Source organism: Argentina silus (assembly GCF_951799395.1).
Source record: "Argentina silus genome assembly, chromosome: 16".
Lineage (NCBI taxonomy): Eukaryota > Metazoa > Chordata > Actinopteri > Argentiniformes > Argentinidae > Argentina > Argentina silus.
In genome coordinates, this window is record NC_139670.1 from 7731631 (window position 1) to 7746205 (window position 14575).

Here is a 14575-nt window from a genome sequence, read left to right on the forward strand (position 1 = left end):
TACATAGTAGTTACTATAAGTACAATGTTAATACCACAGTTATTACTGTGGAGTTACATCCATGTAAGAGCAATGTATTTTATAGAAGATGCACCACATACTATGTAGTAGTTCTATCCGGCAGCAGCTCATTGAAGTCAACAAAGCACATACATGATGATGCAATTATGTGAAATCAGTCCCTCTCTAAGTTGGTGGCTGTCAGTGACTTCTCAAACAGCCAGTGTGTGCAGCTCAACTCCCACAGCGAGCTCTATTGACTTCAATGGATACTCTTCAATCAGTGGTCGAAGCTTTGATCTATAAGAACAATTTCCTCCACAGAAGTGTCCATGATGATTGAGTTGGCCCACTTGTAAGGAGTTGGCTTTTCAGCTGATATGTCTATTGCCTGTTTCTCCGCAATCTAAACTTGAATCGTTATATTTCTATGTGTAACTATGAGAACTAGACAATGTTTTCGACAATATTCTAGTGGTTATAATAGTGGTTATAATAGTGGTTCCCAAACCCACCCAAATGTAAATACCAACCAAATAGATAAAACCAAGATTCGGACTACTGTACCACCCAGGCCAGAGGACAAACTCTAGACTAACTCTGCTATCTCTAGTACCACCACAGAGATTAGCACATCTCATCAACTCTGCTGAGTGCTCGCATCAATTATTTATTGATACGGTTATCGATTAGGAACCCATTTGAAATTCCTTATAGGTTTGTTTATGTCTGATAAGGCCTTCAATCGCACACGATTAATTCCAATTTCATTGCGGCTCCCACCGGCAGTAACGATTTATTCAGATGAGTTTCCCTCCTTTGTGAGTAATAGCAACATGGCAATCAACTCACTCCCAAACTCCTGAGGAGGGATGTACATACTGGTGTAGGTGGGTGGAGGTGTTGGAGCGTACATCACAGGTGTGTGTGAGATGGCCATTCTGAATGCCCATCTGTAGCTGTGGGAAACAGCTGGATCCATTCCCCAAGCCCTTCAGGGAGCCATGTGGTGTTTGCATATGCTTGTGTAAACATGCTCCATCCCTTTGGCACTGCGCTGGTAAATGCTATCCATTTCTGGATCAACTACGGTTTGGAGCGATATGAGCGTCATCGTTTTGAGCATTGTGCAAAATGTGCTCATCTCAACCCTTTCTCTTTCAAATGACAGGGCTATTGTATGTTTTTGATATCACCATTTTCCAATTAAATCTGTGTGAGACAGTACTTCTGTCTGTTTTTGTCTGCCTGCTGCACGTCTATAGTTTATTTAATTGGTTTATGGTCACACAGTTTGGCACTGATTGCATTAATAGTAATAGCAAAACATTTTTACAAAGCAATTACTGTATGTGTATATGTTATTCTTGTGAATTACTAGACTGTATACACAGTACAATACTCACATATCAGTTGCCTCAGAATAAAAGATGATGTGTAGCCTTGTGTGTTCTATGCCATCAAAAGTACAGCATGTACCGTAGTTCCCCCATAAAACAGACGCAGATAGGATTTATTTGATTACAGAGTCATCCCCTGCTGGATGCACACATGGGAACATCTGCGTTCACACTCAACCCCTATCTCTGCTTTGATGTGCCTCGGCAGTTGTCCCTGAGGACTCTGTGCTCCAGGTCCGGTGTGGATCGGCATTACAGGCATTATTACACACAGAATAGCTAGCTAGCTCCTTAGCTTAATGGGACAGTACAGTACAACTGATCCCTGTGTGTGTGTGTGTGTGTGTGTGTGTGTGTCTGTCTGCGTGTGTGTTGTCACAGCCCTGCTACGTTATATCATGTTTGTAGTTGCTCTCTGCTTGTGTTCTGTTCTGTCTAGTTCTATGTTGCAGGACTGCTGTTCTGTTCTGTCTGTTTCTATGTTGCAGTGCGAGGGCGGGGAGTGGCAGCAGGAGCCTTGATTGGCTGTCCATGCAAGCACACCTGTGGGCAGGCCAAGAAAAGCCCATATGAGGCCTTTGGGCTCACTCTCTCTGTGGCAACCCTTGGACACTGGTCCCTCTTAGTTTTAATTTGGTTTTCCTTTATGTTTTGTTTTGGCATTTTCAACATCCTTCATGTACATGGTTCCCTCCTCCAACACCCCACCCCTCACACTGATGCTACTGTCACACTCTATAGTCTTATGTAAGTATTTATGAGTTATTTGTGTTGGAATAAACATTGGTTAACCGTTCTCTGTCGTGTTTTGGTCCACTCTTTGTCATGGCCTAGGGCCAGGGCATGACACTGTCAACTGCTGACAGACAGAGAAAACACACAAGTATGGCTCCGTTGTTGTTCACAGTATGCTAAGACATACTAACATATTCAGATCTATGCAGGAACATACACTGTGTTTTCTTCCATCCTTGGGCATAGTTGTAAAGTAGTACTCTATTGTACTGAAGGTAGAAAAAGTCCCTTGAACTCTCAGACACTACGATCGTTCATGTTGAAAGATGTTGTTCAACGGGCTAGCATTACGACAGCCATTTATAAAGCACAAATCTAGCATTGAGGTGGTTTATTTATAGAGCCATACACTTACTTTATAGTCACATAGCTCACATCATTTGCCCAGTCAGATCTGTGTGGGGTGAGTCATACCAGTTTATCAAAGGCATCTGTAATGTATTGTGTCTGTGAGGGAGTGCTAAAGGAACCATTAGTCTCGTGCTTTAAGAACACCTCTAGATGCTGTTGTTCCCAATCACTCATGGATATGTTCTGTACCTGTCACTGGTGTCCCCAATGGCCAAATTAAAGGGTGTAGAGTTGGCTACGGTATATCTTACGTTCAGCAGTATTTCCCAAATTGTGCATACCAGTCGGTTCTGTGTGTGTCGTTACAAAAGGCTAGGTTGTGGACGGAATCATGTTTTTTTAATTTGGTGGGTAGCGAGAATATTTGAAAGGCTTTAAGTAGGTCACAATGCACAAAGTGTAGGACCCAGTAATAGGAGTGTGGCCTCTGGTGCAAAGCTCTGTGGAGTTGTCCACGGTGCTGATACTGGATCAAATGTGCTACAGCACTCTGTGTGACAACCAGCGTCGGCTGAGGACAGAGTCAGAGGACGGGCTCATTGTAATGCAAGAAATGGAACGAGGAATGGTGTGTTTGATACCATTCCTCATTCCATATTGAAAAGTTCAAGCTACACTGTACGCAAGGCTGTTCAAAAAATAAAAAGCTCCCAAAATAATTTAAAGTGTTTATAATCAGCTACATGGTCGAGCACTTCAAACATGAGTAGGCAGAATTAGTTTGAGGAGTAAACTTGAATCATGGTAGGGGGGGGGGGGGGGGGGGGAATCGTCCTCATGTTTTCATCTGCTACATCTCAACACCACTGAAGAGCTTGAGAAGATGATATCATTTCACTTCCAACAAATAGATTACCTTATTTTACCTTAACTTGCCCCCAGCAAGAAACATGAATATTTGGCTGGTTGGACAGATAGTGTTAGAACATCTTCATGAATTCTGCATTTAGAAATACATATTTAATGTACTTGTGATGGCGGGGGCTGGGAGAAGTGAATGATTGCAAGCATGAATCATTTATTGTTGTATGTGCTCCTACTAACTAACAATTATCGAATGATATTCAACTTTTAGTGGATGAATATATCGATAGCTGTTTGATATAGTACAAAACATAACCATATTCTGCTGTGTTACCCAGTGCCATCATCCAGAAAGGGCAGAAGCTATTTCCATATTTATTGTACTCTGGCTCTGATGAATAAATCAAAGCCATAGCTAATGGCCTTTGCAGATTCCTTAATAAATCTCTGCTTTAATGTGCATCATTAAGTGCTCTTGCGTTTGGCTGCTGAAAATGCCAAGAGTGCTTTGTTTTCATTTGCTAAACATTCTGAGTTTTTTTTTTCTATCTGTTGTTGCTGTTCTCCCTTGCTGCTTACCGTACCATCATCACCACCACGACTGGGCCACAATTACTCTACTCTCTGTGATTAAAAACGATGTAATCAGCCAATTAAGACGCTGACTGCCATCCAATTAAGGATGTAAAATCACACATTGCGTTGAATTCAGTCCGACAGTGTAGGAGGTTGCGAATACATATTCCTTAGATTTAAAGACCGCCCCTGACGTCAGTTCAAACATGTATTCAAATGTTGTTATGAGCATCCAGGTTGTTAGAAATACGTTATTCACTGCAGACTGATATCCCAAGCCAGCATCAAAATGACTGAGAAATAATGAGTTTAACGGAAATGGTGGAATATTTCTATTTCTTCGTAATACAGCCAGAGCAAACAAGGTAAGGCCACATGGAGTTGTAAATTATCGTGGTCATTTGCCTTGCTATAAATGCCTACTCTACGTATTTTAATAGTCACATTTGATATTTTCCGGTGTGATATTCATAGCTGATATGCCAGGAAGTCTCCAGAGCCATGGGAATGAGAATGATACATCTGCTTCTGGAGAGAAATGCACTGTAGAGTGTGGATGTGAGGCAGGCTTCTGTAGCTGGCAGAGACGGGTGCATTGTCCCATGTGTGAGAACGGAACCTGGGGAGGCTATTGTTCAGAGAGGAGAATGGATACCCCCCCCCTCACACACACACACACACACACACACACACACATTTCCACACACACACACACACACACTGTGACTCCATCAGATGAGGAGGTAGCACACAATGAAGCACAAGCATGAATAGGACATTTCAGGACTAGAAAAATAAGAAAAGTCAGGGTGGATGGAAGGCTGGCCATGGGGAATTAATAATTTTAATATCTACAGACTGCATGAGAGAACATACCCAGGGTATCCAGTTCTGTAGCAACCCCAAAAAGTTTTTCCGCATTTAGAAACTCGTGGACAGCATTTTCAAAGCTTCATACATTTATTGGCTCAGGTGTGCGTAGAGGAGAGGAGAGGAGAGGAGTCATCTCCCTCCGACACCACCCCCATCTCTACCACCTACTCCTCTCCTCTTACTTGCTCCCTCTAGTCCTCTCTTTGCCTCGCCACCCCCCACTCCCCCACTCCCCCACCCACCTCCATCCTCAACCCCCACCCCCCACCCCCACCCCCCACCCCCCCCCCCCCCCCCCCCGCATGCTCAGATGCCTAGGCGGCTGTGATGCCAGGGCGGCTGTGATGCCAGGGCGGGCGGCTGTGCCACTGGGCGGCTGTGCAGAGCCAGGTCTGCAGTTCTGCTCCATTTGGCACATCTGCTGGGGTTGGCATCACTCACCATGCCTCACGCCACCCTCCTCCCCCCCAGCCCCGCAACAATTAATACTGTGTCCATCCAAAAGAGTCCCAGGCTTCTGCCTCCATACACACACAACCACAAGGTTTTCCACTGTCTCTGTCATCAACCATTTTGCTTTGATTAAACTGCCTGTATGAATTGGTGATCAGAATCACTGAGCATACAAATGATTTTACAGAGAATCTACAAAACAGATGGTATAGGTTCACAATCAGTGTGTTGATTTGCAATAGAACAGAAAATTATCACCTACAATCTGAGGGAATTGGTTTCTAGTGGAGCAGACAGTCAAAGGGCTGGTCCGGGAATTACTGGACTGGAAACCCACCAATGAAAGAAGAGAAGAATCTGCTCACTTCAATAGGTAGGAACATAAACTACGGTTTTGGTGTGTATCTGTGTGTATCTGTGTGTGTGTGTGTGTGTGTGTGTGTGTGTGTGTGTGTGTGTGTGTGTGTGTGTGTGTGTGTGTGTGTGATGACATTGGAGAAGGCTAGAAGAGGCAGCAGAGGAGATGAGGAGAGAGTAGGAGTGCTGGAGGACACAGTGTGGTTGATTGATGGGTGACAGAGACAGATGGGACTATCTGTGTAGGGGAGGTTTTCTACACAACTTTGATCTACAGGACAGCATGATTTATTGAAAGATAGGCAGGCGGTATCATCAACAGGAGATCCAGGCTATGTATGACAATCAAAGAGAGGTATGGGTGTGGGGGAGGGAGGGAGGGAGCGATGGATGGATGGAGAGAGGGTGCCAGGGAGGGAGGGAGGGAGGGAGGGAAGGAGGGCAAGAGAAAATGGAACGGGAAGGTAGAGGGGTAAGAGAAAAAGAGAGAGGAGGAGGTTAGAGAGCGAGGGAGAGGGGAAATGAGGGACATATTTTTAAATATCACTCAATACCATCATATATATATAATACATACATATATAAGTCACCAAACAAAAGGGAAATCAGTTACAGTACATGGAATTACAGCAAATGTCTACAGGAAGGATGTAGTGCACGGCACAGGATAGGGAATGTCCTCTGCCCAATCAGGGTGAATGAAGACCCCTCTCTTCTAAAGAAAAGTTCCTCCTAGAAACTGCTTCCAGAGACAGAGTCATCCTACTCTACACAGTCTTGATGAATGACCAAACAATATATGGGAAGATAGAGTATACCTAGTGTATAGTGATATATATACATCTGTGTATCTGTGTATCTGAAAGGAGAGTGGGAGAAAAAGGGAGGGTGGGAGAAAGAGAGAGTAGGAGGAGGAGTGGAAGGGGAGGGGAGGGGAGGGTGGGGGATAGGGAGAGGGAGAGAAACTTGTAAACTACAGCTGCTCTAATCATGCCTTTCTTCATTATTTCAGAAATGGTTAGGCTGGGATCACAAAACCATAATGACTGGCAATATGAGACGAGATGTTACTTTCTCCAAATTGCCATGGATATTATAAACATGGTGCCAAAGCAGAATATTGCAGCAATCGTCGTTGGAAACAGGCAGAGAGAGAAGCCAGAGAAATAACTAACAAGTTGTCAGCCAGCCATTTGCAGCCTTCTCTACAGCTGTTGTCCTGGCCAGCAACAATCTATTGCTATTATCATTTACTGTGCTGTTGTCCTCTTAAAGTACAATTCACAATTAGCTTTACAAGCAACAGAAAAAAAACATGCTGTGCTGCTGGACACCATGGTTGCTGTGGCAACTAGGTGCAATGATTTTTGGGAGAATACAAAGGGATGTTTTGAACAGTGCCGTTTATGGGGAATACAAGATTCTGAACATGTTGGAGCTCGAGGGGAAGTTAAAGCGGTTCTCTCAGGCACCAAGATGCCATGAATACTTTCCTTAGATTTCATTTGCCTCTGCACTTCTGGAAGTGCAAGCACTTAGTATGCAGCTCTAGGCTTTCCATCCAGTTGACATGCAACGCATGTACAGTATACTCCACGAAATATCCCAATGCCCAAAAGCAAACCTTCTTGCAAATGCAAACCCAAATCTCACGTTCATTTCTGTCAAATTGCACACAGACACAGTCACGCATTGAGAGCTGCTTGCTGCTGGCTCCAACCACTTGCTGTGAGATGATTGTTATTTGGGAGGCTGGTTGGAGGCAGAAATCGGAGGACGGGCTCATTGCAATGTATGGAATGGAATTAGGAATGGTATCAAACACGTGGGTTTGATGCCATTCCTCATTCCATTCCATGCATTACAATGAGCCCGTCCTCCGATTTCAACCTCCACCAGCCTCCCCTGCATCTGTTTCATGCCTCTGCCAAGCTACCCTACGTTCCATTACTTGACAGCAGTCTTTGTGTTCCGTCAAGCTCTCACAAGGCAAACAAATTTGCGTCAGAAACTTGACCCCCACTAAAAGCCAGGGCAGGCTGGGAAATTAGAAATGTAGACTCTATTATAGTCCCAGCAGCACACTCCCAGATGTGTGTCACAGATACGGTGCCTTGGCACGTGTTTAAGCCTTAATAAAGACTCATAGATGAACACACACGAACACACATGCAAGCACAAGCGCAATCACAAACACAGCACACACACACACACACACACACATCTGTCTTAGTCCCAAAGGGGAGACAATCCGTTTACACACCATTTGGTTTGATAGCATCCATAAATACATCACATCCTAAACCACACCAAGACCAAGACAACAGGCCCATAAATGTGTCCTTTGAACAGAAATATTCATGAAATTCTGTTCATCTCCATAAAACAACCCCACAAACCCCTAGTTATTTTACTCCAGTAATTAGCATAAAACAGCACACAAAAAGTTGAGCATCTTAATTTTTTCTTTTGGACGACAGTACACTGGCAGCATATTACAGGCGACTCGATGCCAGAATATGAATAAAAGAGAGCGACCTCTAACACAAACAGACAGATAGATTTGGGCATCTTATTGAATCCATTTGTCTCTGGATTAGAGATAATGAAAGAGCTATTAGCTGGAGAATGCATTAGGCCCAATGCTACTGCGGGGTGCACTGCACAGGAAAATACATAGATGGTAATGACAGGATTCATATCCATCAGGCACAAAAGGCTCAGTCTTTTTTTAAAGAGGGCAAACCCTCCAACCAAAACACTTCAGGTACAGTAACCTTCGTTTCTTAATGTAACATTCCTTGTTTAACACACATTTATATGGGAAAATTGGCGATGATGACTAGCTTTCAACCTCCTTTCAACATTTCAACCTAAAACCTCAGAAAGGAACACACAGCATAACAGACACATTGTGCCAAACGCTGATCTCACACAGCCCTTTAACACTTTCCCTAAAACCAGTATCTAGCTCAGCATGGAGGGAATCATTTTATACCCTTCAAAACAAAATCATCAAGGTCTCTCCCGATGTGGGAGCCTGTGAGAAATTAAATTCCCTTAATTAGAGCAGCAGATTTGCTAGCGTTATCCTTTTCCTTACAAAACTCTCCTCATCTGGAAAAATCGCTAATTAATCGGTGCATGCAGCTGATTAACTGGACTACTTCAGAGGCAAGGAGTGAATGGCGAGGATTCTCAAGGCTTTAGAAATAGACTGGCCATAAAGGCTATTACAATCAAACTTGTATTTTTGAGTGCCTGTATTTAAAATTGGATGAAAAGAAAACTGTGGGCGTTAGTGGTGGTGTGCTTTACAATGTTACAGCTAACCCCAGGCTAGTATAGCACAGTCTAGTCTGGCCCTTTCTCAACGGTTAGAGATTTAATTACTTGCATCCTCGCCACCTTTCTCCACTTGCTTCCTACTCAAAACACATTGGAGGAAGAAAATCTAGGTTCCTCCTCTTCGATATTCTCCTCCAATGCCTTTGTAAGAAGGAAACGAGTGATGGATGGAGAAGAGGACGTGAGGACTGAAGTTTCTAACAATTGAGAAAGGGCCTTTGTCTCATTTTCTGCGCCTAATGGGAATTATACAGTTGAAGTGTCTCAAAATGTGGCTTTTGTCCACCCCTCCTACACCAACACTGATTTGAAGTCCCAGGATAGGTGTTCTGTAAGCCGGGGGGGCTGGTGGAGGTAGAAATTTGAAGATTTATACCACTCCTCATTCCATTCTATGCATTACAATGAGCCCGTCTTGCAATTTCTGCCTCTACCAGCATCCACTGGTGTAAGCACTAAGCATTGTGGTAGATAGAACCCCAAGGATGTGCTTTCACCTGTGCACTTCTTACACATTCCAGTGCAGAGGAAGTAAAGTGGCAAGGAGATAGACCACTATATAGCCCCACCTAAAACCATCCTAAAAGTCAATCCGTCGATGCTGATTTGTGGGCTTCTGTGCTCTTGCTTACGACTAAAAGCTGAGGGAAACACTGATGCAGGTGTACTGTATGTTTGGTGGTGTGATGTGTTTGTAAAACTACAGCCTATCCATCTTCTTTATGTAACATGACCAGACATACAAGAGACAAAGAGAGACATATTTACATATTTGTTTCTTCTTTGTTACACAGTGATTGATAGAACAAGTCCAGAAAAATCTTTAACACAATCTATGGATAATTAGGGTAATCTTTGTGATAGTAAGCTTGATATCACACAGGGATATGTTTACAGACAGGAAAACATATTTAAAGCTCATACTGTCACAAAACATTACCACATAACAGTGAACAATGAGAGAAATAGGATCCTGTGTTACATGGAACAAATGAAATGTACAGTGTTGGACTATATTTAATTGCCTGTCTTCTATTCATTGCTGTGTATGTCAGTGAAAATAGAACTTCCCACCATGCTGCACTGAATACAAATTCCACCAACCTAGTTACAAACCTATTGTGTAGCAATAAAATGTATATTGTCATGCTGAATATAAATCACTATCTTGGGAGAAAACTTGCTCCAAGAATATGAATAATGCTGTTTGAGAGAAGCCTTGAATCCTAAGCAACCTGCCCAGTTGTTTGAAGTACAGTAGACCATCATATAGCACACAGGTATCAAAGCTGTGTGCTGGAAATCCTTGTGAGTGAATGCGGTAGGTAGTTATGGATGGTGGAGCTGATTTAGAATTTGCTGTCTTTTGCAGCTTTTGACAAGCCATAACTTTTCACTAAAAAAACATAGTTTTTGGTCGTTAATACTAACCCAATGTCCCGTCTATACGGCAGCCTTCTGTATTATCAGATGCAAATCTCAAAGTTGTATCAAAAACCTAAAATATGTATGACTGTGAGAGCTTTGACACACTGGAACCACTTCATTTCACCAGAGATCCCCAGGTAGAGATAAGGAGAATCCATGCTAGCATCTCTCCCTGCTAAAACCTGGCTGTCTGGAACGAAGCACCAATATCCCATCTCTGAATCTCAGGTGGTCCACTGAGCAATCAATGTGATGTAATCCACTGCTCAGGGGAGGCTGGTGGAAGTAGAAATCGGAGGAAGAGCTCATTGTAATGCATGGAACGGAATGAGGAATGGTATCAAACACATGGGTTTAATACCATTCCTCATTCTGTTCCATGCAGCATAATGAGCCTGTCCTCCAATTTCTACTTCCACCAGCCTCCCCTTCCACTGCAGCTATTCATCTACCTCACGGCTTTACTTGTTCCATCTCACTCCCTTCCGAGTGGACCCGTAGTTTAAAATAACAAAGCTGGGTCCCAGCTGGGGAGCAGGGGGGCACGGCGTGATGAGTGTAGTCAGGGTGAAACAGCCCCCCATGGCTCCTCCTGGTTCAGCCTACACAGATGGAGCCATGTTGTCTTAAAACAGAAATTACATTAAGCTCTGGAATCGTCAGGCAGATGTGGCGGCCACCTCTGGGAGATGCTCATCTATACGGAAGAGATGCATTATTTCTGCAATGAACAGTCTGTCTCTGTCTCTGTCTCTCTCTCTCCTTGTCCCTTCCCTGTCCTGTCACCACACAGGGGTAGATGTGCATGTATGGGAATCAGAAAGATAGGCTTTCTGCATCTCCCATATGGGGTTTCAGCTTTCAGCTGACGAGAAACGTATACACACACACACACGCACACGCACACGCACACGCACACGCACACGCGCACACAGTCTGTCAGTTGGCTTGGTTGACCGTGAATGTTCGGGAGCTACTGTAATATGCTTCAGTCATGTGTGGATGGTAAGACCCCTGGGTTTCACTGATACACAAACAATCTATGTTCAGTCCACAGAGGCACTGGGATATGCAATATGAGAAATTCCCCCGGCTTTTCAAATCCATTACTTCATGTTGTTAAATCCAGCTGCATGGCTAAGAGGTTGGTTTGTATTTTGGGTAATATTCAATGCTGCAGCTCACTCTGGTGATGCAAACAGAACCCCTGTTTGTGTCTTCTTTACAAAGCAAAAAAAAGAGAGAAAGAAAGAAAATCAACACCTAAGTTGCCATGGTGATGCACCATGAAATTAAAGCTCTGGTTACCGTGGGTATCGGGTGTATATTGAGCTAAAAGCTCTCTAAATGAACTGTTAAGCCTAACGGGCAGGTAGATAGACAGACAGACAGACAGGCAGGCAGGCAAGTCAGTCATAATCAACTCCATTATCAATGTCAGTCTGACACTGAAGCCTCCAACCATAAAAACATAAGCATCAGACGAAGTCAACAAATGCCAGGACTTTCACATTGTAGACCCAAAGGACTTTTAGTATCATTTAGCCTACCTTCCAGGACAAGGCATATAATGAGGTAACATATTACATTTTCCATAGCTTTTTCCATAGCATACAGTAGCAGAGTGTATCTGGGGAGCTGAGAGAGCAGATTCCACTCCATGGCCCCTGAAATGGATGCTCTCCAAAACAGACAGAGGGAAATACTTTGCGCGAGGCGTTATGTAATGACTCACTGTAGAGGGCTTGGCTGCCAAACACACTGGAATCCGACAAACCCCAACAAAGCAGCCTTCTCACCATGCATGAAATACAGAACAATAGGACACCCAGATGGGACCCACTGAGTGCAGATGAGTCCTTACACCCTCTAACACACTCACACACAGAGTAGATACCACACACAGAGACACACACACACAAGCACGCACACAAGCACACACACACACACGGAGACACACACAAGGAGACACAGACACACACACACACACACACAGACACACACACTTAAGGGGATTACGGTGCAACAACAGCACCATTGGGAGTCCTGGTCCTATCAGGGAACACCAGGGTTCATGGTGAGAAGCTTATGTAATCTGAGAGGCTTGGGACAATGGTGGGAGAAGAACAGCCACTGACTCAGTGGTGAAATACTGATGCTTACTGAGAGCTCTCACTCGGGTCTGCTGGAGAGGCCGGCCTCTGTCTCATAGCACTGGTGTTTGTTCAGTCCAGGGAGGCTGGTGGAGGTCGAAATCGGAGGATGGGCTCATTGTAATGCATGTACAAACACACATGTTTGATACCATTCCTCATTTCATTCATTACAATGAGCCCGTCCTCCGATTTCTACCTCCACCAGCCTCCCCTGTTGTTCAGTCACACTAACTGCAAGGTTCAGTGGACCAAACACCTGGACCTGGGCTAAAACAGTGGACCAAACACCTGGACCTGGGCTAAAACAGTGGACCAAACACCTGGACCTGGGCTAAAACAGTGACGGACTAGATGACAGCAAATGTGTGTAACTCAGATACTGGAGCTGGGTCCTCCCTGGTATAGAAACGATTGAGAAACACATATCTACTGTACAATTTCACACCTTTTTGCCTTTTTACTACTTTACATAGTCTCTCTTATCAAACTCCTCCTTACCTGACCAGGTAAACCTACCAGGCTGGGTAGAGTATGTTAGGTGAGCTGGGTGGAGGTAGTACCGCTGTTGTCCACTGCTTGTGTCTTAGAACCCAGAATCTCAGTGAGAGTCTGACGTTGGTGAGACGAGTGGAGGGGGAGCTGTCTTGCTGATCTCTGGGCTTTGGGAGCACAATGGAGTCTGGTTACAGACAGCGTTGTATGTGGTCAATGTCAAAGCCAGACACTCTCTCCTCCTCACAGCTTCTGGCCCACCCACCTGTCAGTAAGACAGGCACAGTCCTTGAGAAAGGGAACTAGGGGAAGGCCACTGGCTGCTACAGAATATATACACAGTACACACAAAGTGAAAGCAATGATGCAATGATATGACAGGGGTCTATGATCAAGCCCAAAAGCCCTTCAGTTTCTATCTTACTTTCAAACACTGAAGTGAAGTTTAACAGATTTCTTGTGTATCTGCATTTTTATGGGCCAACTTGAGAGGGTGTGATGTTGCAATAACTGAAATAGCAGAGTCACGAGTGACAGAGATACAGTACTGTACTGTAGGAGGCAATACCACACACACACACACACACACACACACACACACACACACACACACACACACACACAGTAAAGGACATGCCTGGTGAGGGTGATGAGGGGAATCAAGGCGGTGAAGTGAGTGTGAAGTCTAACAGGTTTGTGTGTTACCTTACGGATGTGGCTACAGGAGAGAGAGGAACTCTGACAGCGTCTGTTCACTGTTCACACACCTGGCAGCTAACCCAGGTGTGTGAATCAGTAGAGGCTGGTGGAGGTACAAATTGAAGGACGGGCTCATTATAGTACATGGAACGGAATGAGGAACGGTATCAAACACACATGTTTGATACAATTCCTCATTTCGTTCCATGTATTACGATGAGCCATCCTCTGGATTTCTGCCTCCACCAGCCTTGACTGGTGTGAATATACCTGTCGATTGCTTATTTGACATTCAGTGGCACATTATGGAGATGAGGACTATGAGAGAAAACATAATTAATATGTAAACAAAAAAAAAAAAAAAAAAAAAAATGTACTGTACAGCAAAACAACACGGAGTACGAACTCAGCTCAAGTTAAGACTAGTTTTCATGAGACATACAAGTATTTGCTTGGTTATGTACAGTACTGAATGACACCTTAGAAGCATTCAGTGAACAAAGAAAAAGTCACAGTGTAGTCTCAATGTACCAGGAACAGAGTGACATTCGTATGTGATCAATGACATCCATTCAGATTCAATGTCATACACCCAACCACGTTTCTTATTCATGAGGCACCTGTTTGACAGTCAAATGAATTCCATCTCAGGAACGCCTGTCCTTTGACAGCAGGTGGGTGACAGCAACACAGGAACATGAATCAACCTCTATGTACCTACAAGCCTCATCCTTCATCTCTCCATCCATTTAATCTGGTGAAGGACCCGTCTTTAACATAGAACAAATGGAGCTGACCTCCATTGTTAGACACACACAGATGAAACCACTTTGGCGAGGTGTC